This window comes from Bubalus kerabau, chromosome X (genome assembly GCF_029407905.1).
Source record: "Bubalus kerabau isolate K-KA32 ecotype Philippines breed swamp buffalo chromosome X, PCC_UOA_SB_1v2, whole genome shotgun sequence".
NCBI lineage: Eukaryota > Metazoa > Chordata > Mammalia > Artiodactyla > Bovidae > Bubalus > Bubalus kerabau.
This window is the reverse complement of record NC_073647.1, coordinates 110,963,731-110,977,269: the sequence shown is the minus strand read 5'-3', so window position 1 is coordinate 110,977,269 and position 13,539 is coordinate 110,963,731. Positions and strand designations below refer to the sequence as shown.

At 38.6% G+C, this 13,539-nt stretch overlaps 1 protein-coding gene across 1 annotated transcript in view; it reads left to right on the top strand.

Moving 5' to 3' along the window:
• HEPH (hephaestin) overlaps window positions 1-13,539 on the top strand; it is a 134,542-nt gene that overhangs the window by 89,171 nt on the left and 31,832 nt on the right. The window lies entirely within an intron of this gene.

Below are 13,539 nucleotides of genomic sequence, written 5' to 3'. Positions count from 1 at the left end.
AAAAAAGAGATGTGTAGACAAAGATAGACTAATGAAAGAAACCAAAAGGGAACATCGGATTGGTGAGTAAAACAGGAGAGAGTGGTATGTAGAGGTCAAATAAAAATTTAAGGAAGAAGTGGTCTAAGGTGTCGAATGCTGTGGCAGGTAAAAATAATGTCTGAATTATGTCTTCATCCCCATCTCCCACTCTCACAAAGCCAGGAAGCCTTCATCTAGGTGGTCAGCCACACAGGTCATCTTTGGAAGTTGCTGTGAGGAGCTAAAACTAGAAGAGGTATGGAGGAAAGTCCTATTGAGGGTAATCCAGTGTGAGGAGTGCCAGAGGGAATTACTTTCTTTAATTAACCTCTCATGTTTCAAAGAGTTCCCATCATTTTTTAAATCTGTGAGCAAAGCACAGCTATAATGATTACTGTAATACAGCCTGACCCACAGTGTCTCATTGGCTTCCAGGTTTTAACTACTTTTCCTCGATGGGAAAAGTAATGCTTTACATTACAGTAGAGAATTCACAAACTTCATGTGATTAACTTCCTAGCTTGAAGCGTGTTAAAGAAACAAGTACTTCAAACAAAAGAGGGCATGAGGCCAATTTTGGAGCCCTCAGTGAATATGACAGGGCTCAGACATTTTAAGTTATATTTGTTCTGCTGTCAAAATTGAGTTTCAGAGTTCAGGACCAAATCTGCAATGGGAAACAGGAGTATGTGAGGTGAAGAAAGATTCTTGGACTGGAATAGAAGAGAATCAAGTACTAAGTGAGGAATTTCTTGGGCAGTTGCTGGGAACACCATCAGAGTGTCAGACATTTGATTTTTTTTTTTTTAATCACCTGACAATAGGAGAGAGAAAGAAAGAGAGAGAGAAAAGGAGATTTATCCCATCACCTGTTCCTTTTGGAAGGGCAAGGTAAATAATCATTTTTGAGTGATAGTATGTTAGCATATTAATTTGGCTTAATCTTTGAAAACATGAGGCACAAGGTCAGGAAAAACACATAAGGGTTCTAAAGTATTTTGGCTTTGATAGCATGGATGTTGTTAGATGTTATATTCATTTTCTAGGGCTGTCATCAGAGAAGGCAATGACACCCCACTCCATTACTCTTGCCTGGAAAATCCCATGGATGGAGGAGCCTGATAGGCTGCAATCCATGGGGTCGCTAAAAGTTGGATACGACTGAGCGACTTCACTTTCACTTTTCACTTTCATGCATTGGAGAAGGAAATGGCAACCCACTCCAGTGTTCTTGCCTGGAGAATCCCAGGGATGGGGGAGCCTGGTGGGCTGCCGTCTATGGGGTCGCACAGAGTCGGACATGACTGAAGTGACTTAGCAGTAGCAGTAGCAGTAAGGCTGTCATAATGAAATACCATAAGCTTGATGACTTAAACAATAGAAATTAATTTTCTCACATTTCTTTAGCTTGAAGGCTAAAAAAAATTTGTGTCAGTAGGACTGGTTCTTTCTGAGGACTGTGAGAAAAGACTCTGTTCCAGGCTTTTCTCCTTGGTTTATAGATGACCATCATCTTCCTAGGTCTTTTCAAATACTCTTTACTCTATGTGTGTCTCTGTGGCCAAATTTCCCCTTTTTATAAGGACACAAGTTACAGTGATGTAGGGAGAGAGTAAATTAGCCAAGATGCTGTGTTCAGGCTCTCTGGCCCCACGTTTTGTAAATAATGACTATGTAACAGCTGAGCTCATTTATAACACTGCACATGCACATCACACGAGGTAGTCACTTGGCCATGGATTGCTTTGTGGCACACACCTGTGTGAGCTCCACCTAGGAAAGCAACGCATTTACTGCTGCATCATGGCTGTGTCCATTGGGTCAGCCACGAGAGGAGAGAATATAGCATGTATACTGCTATGGCTGCTGCATCAGCCAGGAGAGAATGCTGTTATGGCTGCTGTGTTAGCCAGGAGAGAGGTTGTGTTGTGTTAGGTTATACTATGGCTACTGCTAAGGCTACTGCATCAACCAGGAGAGAATAAATGTGTCTGCAGTTCCTATGGCTCTTTACATCTCCTTCCAACCTCTTAGCTTACACCTTGCCTACCCTGGGTTCAGCAAACAGTGAAAAAAGAAAGATAATTGTCACCCTGAACAGGATCAGCAATACAAGTGGATTAGGGCCAACATTAATGACCTTATTTAAATTTGATGACCTCTGAAGATACCTTATTTCCAAATAAGATTACATTTTTTGGTACTGGATATTTGGATGTTTTATATGAATTATATAAATTATGTGAACTGGGGGCATATAGATCCACCCATCAATCCATAACACAGATCATAACCAGAGCAATTATGATGTAATGATAAAAGTAGTAGAAGCCAGATTGTGGAGAATTAAGGAGTGAATAGGAAGTGAGGAAGTGGAGATACTAAATGATGGCAAAACTTTCAAAAAGTTTAGCTTTGAAGAAAAGTGTGGGGAAAGTAGTGGCTTGAGGGTAATGGGGAAAAGAAACAAAGAGATTTGAGCTTACTTCATGTATGAGAATGAACCAGTAGAGAAGTTGAAGATTCATGAAGGAGAGAAGTCTGAGTCAAGCAAGAAATGGGAGAAAATGGGACAAAGAGCTCTCGTGGAATTATCAGCCTTGAGTAGGAATAGGCTTGGAGAAGGAAATGGCAACCCACTCCAGTGTTCTTGCCTGGAGAATCCCAGGGACAGAGGAGCCTGGTGGGCTGCCGTCTCTGGGGTCGTACAGAGTCAGACACGACTGAAGTGACTTAGCAGTAGCAGCAGGAATAGGCTGCTATGAAGCTGCTCAGGTCCTCTGAGGATGGAGAGCTTGGTGGATATAAATATTAATATGTTGGTGGGATGGGGAGTGAGAATATGAGGAGTGAGAGCATTCATGGAGTGAGAGCATTCATAGAGTGTTGGGTTGTAAGAGCAGGGATTCTGGAGCTAGATTGCCTGCCTGCTCAGTCATCCAGTCATGTCCTTCTCTTTGTGACCCCATGGGCTTTAGCCTGCCAGGTTCTTCTGTTCTTGGGATTCTCCAGACTGCATAGATTCAAATTTCAGCTATGATGCATGAACTTTGGGAAGTCTTGAACATCTTTAAACCTCAGTTATTTCATCTATTATTGCTATTACTGCCACTGCTATTATTATTATTAAAAATCTATCTTTTAGGAGCTTGTGAGAATTAAATAAGTTACAAGATTGTAAGTCCTACACAAGTGTTTGCAAATATTATTATTCTGTGGAATTGGAGTTGAAACCAGCTATCAAGAGTGGGGACATAAGGAACAGATGGGGCTTAAAAAGTGTGGTGATAGTTTGGAATTTTTGCCAAGGGAAAGGGGTATGGAGCTATGAAGAACAAGCAAAATTATTACCAGGCAACACTGAAGACACAGCTGAGACTGGAAATTGTAAATTTGAAGAGTCATCCATACACAGGATTGTTCAATTTCCTTCAATTCTGTCTAGCAATCCCTGGTCTAAGATCAGAGGAGGCAAATTATAAGATAGATTTAGGAAGATCAGTGGTACTCAAATTTTAATCACCTGCAAACCTTACTAAATCATAAATTGCTGAGCCCACTCCTATAGTTGCTGGTTTGGTAGGTGTGGAAAGAGTTCCAGTAATTTGCACTTTTAACAAGTTCTTAGGTAACTTATGATGCTCCTGGTCCAGTGGCTACATGATTTAGGGGGATGTATTATGAGTGAGAGTGGTGCTGGGAGAGCATATGCAGTGTGTTGAACAAAGTAGGCAAATAACATGAGAGTTCAAAATATTTGTAAAAGAATAGTTCAAGTGCTGACCACGGTGATAAGGAATTCAGGCTAGATAGGGAAGAGGATAGAGTTAGGATAAAATAAGGTGGAGGAGAATAGGACTCTTCATAAGGTCATAGCCATTACCTCAGTTTGTGATTCCAGATGTTTTTATTTATTTATACATTATTTCCCTCCCTCACTAGATTGAAAGAGGACAGGGATCATGTTGTTTTGCTTACTATTCTATTCCAAACACTTAGCATGTAGTATGTGTTCAATAAAATGTGTTGGCTGTATGAGTGAAAACTCAATGCTTTCCTTATGACTGCTTGTCCTTCTTATTCCTTAAGAATCAGTGCAAGCCTCAAATTTCTAATAATACCTTCTTCAGTGATCAAAACCACTGAACTCTTGTAGTTGTTTTTTTATTCTATAGTAACATTGACTTTTTTGGACATATATTTGCATGAATTTTAACACATATATAAATTAGTGTAACCACTACCATTATTAGGAGTCAAGACAGTTACAATCTTTCCTTCAACCCCATCTTACCAGGCAACCACTAATCTGTCCCCTATTCTATAGTTTATCTATCTCAGGATATTTCTTATGTATCTATCTATTTATCATCTATCTATCTATCATCAATAAAGAACCACATTTTGTTCAACCATTTGCTATTAAATGATATTTGAGCTGTAACCAGTTTGGATTCTTATAAATAAAATTGCTATGAGTATCTGTGTAGAAGCTTCCATGTGAACATAGCTCTCATTTATCTATGGCAGACACATAGATATGGGGTTGCTGAATCATACAGTAAGGAGATATTTGCATTTTAAACATTTATTTATTTTTAATTGAAGGATAATTACTTTATAATATTGTGTTGGTTTATGCCATACATCAATGTGAATCAGCCATAGGTATGTGAGGGGATATGTGTATACCTATCCCTACCCCATCCTATCCCTCTAGGTGTTCACAGAGCCCCTTTGAGTCCCTGAGTTATATAGCAAATTCCCACTGGCTATCCATTTTAAACATAGCAAAGTATATGTTTCCATCTCCGTTCATTCCAACCTCTCCTTCCCTGCCCTTGCTGTGTTCACAAGTCTGTTCTCTATGTCTGCATCTGTATTGCTGCCCCAAAAATAGGTTCATCAGTACCATCTTTCCAGATTCCATATGTATGCATTAAAACATGGTATTTGTTTTTCTCTTTCTGACTTACTTCACTCTGCATGATAGGCTCTAGGTTCATCCATTTCATAAGCACTGACTCAAATGTCTTCATTTTTATGGCTGCATAATATTCCATTGTATCTATGTAACACGGCTTCTTCATTCATTCATCTGTTGATGGACATCTATACTGCCTCCATATCCTAGCTATTGTAACAGTGCTTCAATGAATATTGGGGTACATGTGTATTTTTCAGTTATTATTTTCTCAGGGTATATGCCAAGCAGTGGAATTGTTGGGTCAAACAATAGTTTTATTCCTTGTTTTTGTTTTAAGAATCTCCATACTGTCTTCCATAGTGGCTGTATCAATTCACATTCCCACCAACAATGTAAGAGTGTTCCCTTTTCTCCACATCTTCTCCAACATTTATTGTTTGGAGATTTTTGATTATGGCCACTCTGACCCATGTGAGGTGATAGCTTTTTGTACCTTTGATTTGCCATTTCTCTAAAAATGAGTGACATTGAATATTTTTTCATGTCTTTGTTGGCCATTTGTATGTCTTCTATGGAGAAATGTCTATTCAGGTCTTTTGCCCACTTCTTGATTATATTACTTATTTTTCTGGAATTGTGTTGCATTGAGCTGCTTGCATTTTTTGGAAATTAATCCTTTGTCAGTTATTTGATTTGATGTTATTTTATCCCATTCTGAAAATGAAGATCATGGCATCTGGTCCCATCACTTCATGGGAAATAGATGGGGAAACAGTGGAAACAGTGTCAGACTTTATTTTTTGGGGCTCCAAAATCACTGCAGATGGTGACTGCAGCCATGAAATTAAAGGACGCTTACTCCTTGGAAGAAAAGTTATGACCAACTTAGGTAGCATTGAAAAGCAGAGACATTACTTTGCCAACAAAGGTCCATCTAGTCCATCTAGGCTATGGTTTTTCCTGTGGTCATGTATGGATGTGAGAGTTGGACTGTGAAGAAAGCTGAGCGCTGAAGAATTGATGCTTTTGAACAGTGGTGTTGGAGAAGACTCTTGAGAGTCCCTTGGACTGCAAGGAGATCCAACCAGTCCATTTTAAAGGAGATTAGCCCTGGGTGTTCTTTGGAAGGAATGATGCTAAAGCTGAAACTCCAGTATGTTGGCCACCTCATGCGAAGAGTTGACTCTTTGGAAAAGACTCTGATGCTGGGAGGGATTGGGGGCAGGAGGAAAAGGGGACGACAGAGGATGAGATGGCTGGATGGCATCACAGACTTGATGGACGTGAGTTTGAGTGAACTCCGGGTGATGGTGATGGACCAGGGATGGACAGTGATGGCGTGCTGCAATTCATGGGGTCGCAAAGAGTCGGACATGACTGAGTGACTAAACTGAACTGAGAGTTGTCTTTTCACCCTTTTTTATAGTTTCCATTGCTGTACAAAAGCTTTTCAGTTTCATTAGGTCCTATTTATTTAGTTTTGTTTTTATTTTCATTACCTGTGAAGGTAGGTCATAGAGAATCTTGTAGTTTATGTCACAGAGTGTTCTTCTTGTTTTCCTCAAAGAGTTTTATAGTTGCTGGTCTTATATTTAGGTTTTTAATCCATTTTGAGTATATTTTAGTGTATGGTGTTAGGAAATGTTTTAATTTCACTTTTTTACATAAAGCTGTCCAGTTTTCCCAGCACCTCTCATTGAAGAGACGCTTTTCTCCATTTTATATTTTTGCCTCCTTTGTCAAAGATCAGGTACTCATGAGTGTGTGGGATTACTTTGAGCTTTCTATCTTGTTCCATTGGTCTATATTTCTGTTTTGGTGCCAGTACCATACTGTCTTGATAACTGTAGCTTTGTAATATAGTCTGAAGTGAGAAAGGTTGATTCCTCTAGCTCTATCCTTCATTCTCAAGACTGCTTTGGCTATTTGGGGTCTTTTGTGTTTCCACACGAATTGTGAAATTTATTGTTCTAGTTCTGTGAAAAATATCACTGGTAATTTGATATGGATTGCATTAAATCTGTAGATTGCATTTAGTGGTATAGTATTTTTTGCAATATTGATTTTTTCAACAAGGAACATGGAAAATCTTTCCTTTTGTTTATATCATCTTTGATTTCTTTCATCAGTGTCTTATAGTTTTCTGTATACAGCTCTTTTTTTTCCCCTTTGGTACATTTATTTTTAGGTATTTTATTATTTTTGTTGCAATGGTAAATGGGATTGATTCCTTAATTTTTCTTTCTGATTTTTTGTTGTTAGTGTAAAAGAATGCAAGTAATTTGTGTATTGATTTTGTATCCTGTGACTTTGCTAAATTCATTGTTTGGCTCTAGTAATTTTCTGATAGTATCTTTAGGGTTTTCTATGCATAGCATCTGAAAGCAAAGGAGAAAAGGAATAATATACCCCTTTGAATGCAAAGTTCCAAAGAATAGCAAGGAGAGATAAGAAAGCCTTCCTAAGTGAACACTGCAAAGAAATAGAGGAAAACAATAAAATGAGAAAGAATAGAGATCTCTTCAAGAAAATTAGAGATACCCAGGGAACATTTCTATGCAAAGATGGGCACATTAAAGGACAGTAACAGTATGGACCTAACAGAAGCAGAAGATATTAAGAAGTGGCAAGAATACACAGAAGAACTATACAAAGAAAATATCTTAATGACCCAGATAGCCATGATGGAAAGATCACTCACCTAGAGCCAGACATCCTGGAGTGCAAAGTCAGTGGGCCTTAGGAAGCATCACTATGAACAAAGCTAGTGGAGGTAATGGAATTCCAGCTGAACTCTTTCAAATCCTAAAAGATGATGCTGTTAAAGTGTTGCACTCAATATGTCAGCAAATTTGGAAAACTCAGCGGTGGCCACAGGACTGGAAAAGGTCAGTTTTCATTCCAATCCCAAAGAAAGACAGTGCCAAGGAATATTCAAACTACTGCACAATCACCCTCATCTCACATGCTAGTAAAGTATTGCTCAAAATTCTCTAAGCTAGGCTTCAATAACATGTGAACTGAGAAATTCCAAATGTTCAGGCCAGATTTATGAAAGGCAGAGGAACCAGTGATCAAATTGCCAAAATCCCTTGGATTATACAAAAAGCAAGATTATTTCAGAAAAAACATCTACTTCTGCTTCATTGATTGTGCTAAAGCCTTTAAATGTGTGAATTACAACAAACTGTGGAAAATTCTTCAAGATGGGAATACCAGACCACCTTGCCTGCCTCCTGAGAAACTTGTATGTAGCTCAAGAAGCAACAGTTAGAACTGGATATGGAACAGACTGGTTCCAAACTGGGAAAGGAGTATGTCAAAGCTGTATATTGTCACCCTGTTTATTTAACTTCTACTCAGAGTACATCATGCAAAATGCCAGGCTGGATGAAACACAAGCTGCAAGCAAGATTGCCAGAAGAAATATCAACAACCTCATAAATACAGATGACACCACCTTCATGGAAAAAAGTGAAGAAGAACTAAAGAGCCTCTTGATGAAAGTGAAAGAGGAGAGTGAAAAAGCTGGCTTAAAACTCAACTTTCAAAAAACTAAGATCATGGCATCCAGCCCCATCACTTCATGGGGAATAGATGGGGAAACAATGTCAACAATGAGAGAGTTTCTTTTCTTGGGCTCCAAAATCACTGCAGATGGTGACTGCAGCCATGAAATTAAAAGACACTTGGAAGAAGAGCTATGACAAAACTAGACTGCTTATTGGTTTACTTTGCCAATAAATGTCAACCTAGTCAAATAAATGGTTTTTCCAGTAGTCATGTGTGGATGTGAGAGTTGGACCATAAAGAAAACTGAGCACCAAAGAATTGATGCTTTTGAACTGTGGTGCTGGAGAGTATTCTCGAGAGTCCCTTAGACAGCAAGGAGTTCAAACCAGTCAATCCTAAAGGAAGTCAGTCCTGAATATTAACTTGAAGGACTAATGCTGAAGCTGAAGCTCCAATACTTTGGCCACCTGATGCAAAGAACAGATTAATTGGAAAAGACTCTGATGCTGGGAAAGATTGAAGGCAATAGGACAATGGGGCGACAGATGTTGAGAAGATTTGATGGCATCATTGACACAATAGGCTAACTCTGGGAGATAGTGAAGGACAGGGAAGCCTGGTGTACTGCTTTCCATGGGATAGCAAACAGTAGGACATGACTGGATGGCTGAATAACAACAACAATATATAGCATTATGTCATGTGCAAACAGAATTTTACTTCTCCTTTTCCAATCTGGATTCCTTTAATTTCTTATATTTTCTGGTTGCTGTAGCTAGGACTTCCAAACTCTATTGAATAATGGTGATGATAGTGGGCACCCTTGTCTTGTTCCTGACCTTAGAGAGAATGTTTTCCTATTTTCACCTATGATTATAATGTTGTTGTGAGTTTAATCTTATATGGCCTTTATTATGTTGAGGTAGGTTCCTTCTATGACCATTTTTGAAGATCTTTTACCATTTATTAATATAGTATATCAGATTGATTGATTTGCATGTACTGAAGAATTGCTGCATACCTGGGATAAACCCAATTTGATTGTGGTGTATGATCTTTTCAATGTGTTGCTTAATTCTGTTTACCAGAATTTTGTTGAGGATTTTTGCAATATCAGTGTTATTGGTCTGTAATTTTCTATCTTTCTTTTTTTGGATGTCTTTTTCTGGCTTTGGTATCAGGGTGACTATGGCCCCATAGAATGAGTTTGGAAGTGTTTCTTCTTTTGCAATTTTTTAAAAAGAGTTTCAGAAGAATAGGCATTAATTCTTTTCCAAATGTTTGATAGAATTTGCCTGTGAAGCCTTCTGGCCATTGGCTTTTGTTTTTTGGTAGATTTTTAAATCACAGTTTTTATTTCAGCACTTGTAATTGGCTTCATCATAATTTCTATTTCTTCCTGGTTCAGTCTTGGAAGGTTAAACTTTTCTAAGAATCTGTCCATTTCTTCCAGGTTGTCCATTTTATTGGCATATAGTTGCTCATAATAGTCTCTCGTGACCCTTTGTATTTCTTCATTGCCTGTTGTAACCTTTCTTTTTTCATTTCTAATTTTGTTGATATGATTCCTTTCCAGTTTTTAGTTGGTGAGACTGGCTAATGGTTTGTCAGTTTTGTTTATCTTCCCAAGAATCACATTTTAGTTTTATTAAGCTTTGCTACTGTTTCCTTCAGTTATTTTTTATTTATTTCTCCTCTGATCTTTATGATTTCTTTCCTTCCACTAATTTTGGGGTTTTCTTCTTCTTCTTTTTTTCAGTTGTTTTAGATGTAAAGGTAGGTTGCCTATTCATTCAATGTCTTTCTTACTTATTGAGTTGGGATTATATTGCTACAAACTTTCCTCTTGGAACTGCCTTTGGTGCGTCCCATAGGTTTCAGGTCATCATGTTTTTATTGTTATTTGTTTCTAGGAATTTTTTAATTTCCATTTTTATTTCTTCAGTAACCTGTTTATTATTTAGGAACATATTGTTTAATCTCAATATGTTTGTGATTTTTATTTTTTTCCCTGTAATTGATATCTAGTCTCATACTGTGGTCAGAAAAGATGCTTGATATGATTTTAATTTTCTTAAATTAGAGAGGCTTGATTTGTGACCCAAGATGTGGTCTATCCTGGGGAATGTTCCCTGTGCACTTGAGAGTGTATTCTTCTTAATTTGGATGGAATGTCCTGACGATATCAATTCAGTTCAGTTCAGTTGTTCAGTCATGTCCGACTCTTTACAATCCCATGGACTATACAGTCCATGGAATTCTCCAGGCCAGAATACTGGAATGGGTACCCTTTCCCTTCTTCAGGGTATTTTCCCAACCCAAGGATTGAACCCAGGTATCCACATTGCAGGTGGATTCTTTACCCATTGAGCCACAAGAGAAACCCGTAAGTATACAAAGGAAATGAAAAGTGTGATTAAAAAAATAATTTCCCTAATAATGAGGGACATTGTGCATCTTTTCATTTGTTTATTGGCTATTTCTGTCTTCTTTGGAGAAACGTCTGTTTAGGTCTTCTGCCCATTTTTGATTGGTTTGTTTGTTTTTCCAGTATTGAGATTCATGAGCTGCTTGTATATTTTGGAAATAAATTCTTTGTCAGTTGTTTCCTTTGCTGTTATTATCTCACATCCATCCAAATGGCCATCATCTTTGGATAACTGTCTGTTGGGTTCTTTGGCCCATTTTTTGATTGGGTCTTTTATTTTTCTGGAATTGAGCTGCAGGAGTTGCTTGTATATTTTTGAGATTAATTCTTTGTCCATTGCTTCGTTTGCTATTATTTTCTCCCATTCTGAAGGCTGTCCTTTCACTTTGCTTATAGTTTACTTCGCTGTGCAAAAGTTTTTTTTTTTATTATTATTATTAATTAGGTCCGATTTGTTTATTTCGCTTTTATTTCCATTATGCTGGGAGGTAGGTGGGTCATAGAGGATCATGATGTGATTTATGTCAGAGAGTGTTTTGCCTATGTTTTCCTCTAGGAGTTTTATAGTTTCTGGTCTTACATTTAGATCTTTAATCCATTTTGAATTTATTTTTATGTATGGTGTTAGAAAGTGTTCTAGTTTCATTCTTTTACAAATGGTTGACCAGTTTTCCCAGCACCACTTGTTAAAGAGATTGTCTTTTTTCCATTGTATATTCTTGCCTCCTTTGTCAAAGATAAAGTGTCCATAGGTGTGTGGATTTATCTCTGGGCTTTCTATTTTGTTCCATTGATCTATATTTCTGGCTTTGTGCCAGTACCATACTGTCTGGATGAGGTGGCTTTGTAGTAGAGCCTGCAGTCAGGCAGGTTGATTCCTGCAGTTCCATTCTTCTTTCCCAAGATCGCTTTGGCTATTCGAGGTTTTTTGTATTTCCATACAAATTGTGATATTATTTGTTCTAGCTCTGTGAAAAATTATGTTGGTATCTTGATAGGGATTGCACTGAATCTATAGATTGCTTTGGGTAGTATACTCATTTTCACTGTATTGATTCTTCTGACCCTTGAACACGGTATATTTCTCCATCTATTTGTGTCCTCTTTGATTTCTTTCACCAGTGTTTTATAGTTTTCTATACATAGGTCTTTTCTTTCTTTAGGTAGATATATTCCTAAGTATTTTATTCTTTTCATTGCAATGGTAAATGGAATTGTTTCCTTAATTTCTTTTTCTATTTTCTCATTATTAGTGTATAGGAATGCAAGGGATTTCTGTGTGTTGATTTTATGTCCTGCAATTTTACTATATTCATTGATTATCTCTAATAATTTTCTGGTGGAGCCTTTAGGGTTTTCTATGTAAAGGATCATGTCATCTGCAAACAGTGAGAGTTTGACTTCTTCTTTTCCAATTTGGATTCCTTTTATTTCTTGCCTCCAATGTTCACAGCTGACAAAACTAGTGTGTTTTCTTTTGTTTGAACTCTCATTGTCTTTTTATATATTCCATAGGCACAGAGTCTGCCTAGGTGATCGTGTGGATTTAGTTTCAGCTTATACATCTGTTGGGAAGGTTTTTGATCCTCTTCCTTAGCCAGAGTGCCCCTGAGTTTCAATTGTGGTTTTATCTCCACCTCTGCATGTGAGTCATCCACAAGAGTTTATTCCTGAGATTGCCCTGGAGGACTTAGCTCTGCCCCAGGGAGTACCAGGTATGGCTGTGGCATGGCTGCTTGGATCATGGAGACCCTATCAATGCCAGCTACACAGGGGAGCCAGTGGCCACTGACACAGTAGATATGGCCCTATTAGGATTTTTTTCTATTCTCTGGCAGCTCTGCCCCATTGAGGATTGAGCATGGAGGCGGTGCAGCTTTTTGGATTGTGGTGATCCTGGCAGCACCAAGTAATCAAGGATGCTGGTGGCCTCAGCCACAGAAACTATGGCACTATTATGTTATTTTGCTAGCCTCTGGCAGATGGTGTTCAAAGGGACTCTTTGGTCATTCTCTGTTGCTTGGCACATCAGGCACTTAAGGGCCTGCCTGGCTGGAGTCCTCTATTGCTTGGTGCATCAGGCACTTAAAAGCCGCCCTTTCTGGGGCCTTTATTGGTCAGCTGCCTGTGCTGGTGTGTTGGAAGAGAGAGGCTACAGTGATGGCTCTACCCTCTTCACATGACTCAGCAGTATAGCCTTGCCTCCATGGCTGTGCAACTTTCCTCCAAAGGCATTTCCCTCTGTGATCTCCTCTTTTACATCAACTCAGGCTGTCTCCCCACACTCAACAGCAGACCTCACCCTGGGATTGCTCTCTAATCCCTATGCTCCAGCTCCCAGCTGCCACACATTCCAGGCAACTTACTTCCCTGTCCAGGGTAGGGTGGTGCAAAGATTGTCTGTGTGGTTCTCATTCCATTCAGACTGTCACAGATCAGTTGCTGCACTCTCCAAAAGCCTCAAATTCTCCTCTGTCCCAGACTATTGCCCTAATGTGGGGACCTGACCCCTGCTTCAGTTCTCTCACCCTCCAGGTGTAGGTTCAGTTCTGCTCTCTCTCCTCTTTTTCCCTCCCTTCCTTCATCCTACCAAGTTTTTTTTTTTTTAATTTTATTTTATTTTTAAACTTTACATAATTGTATTAGTTTT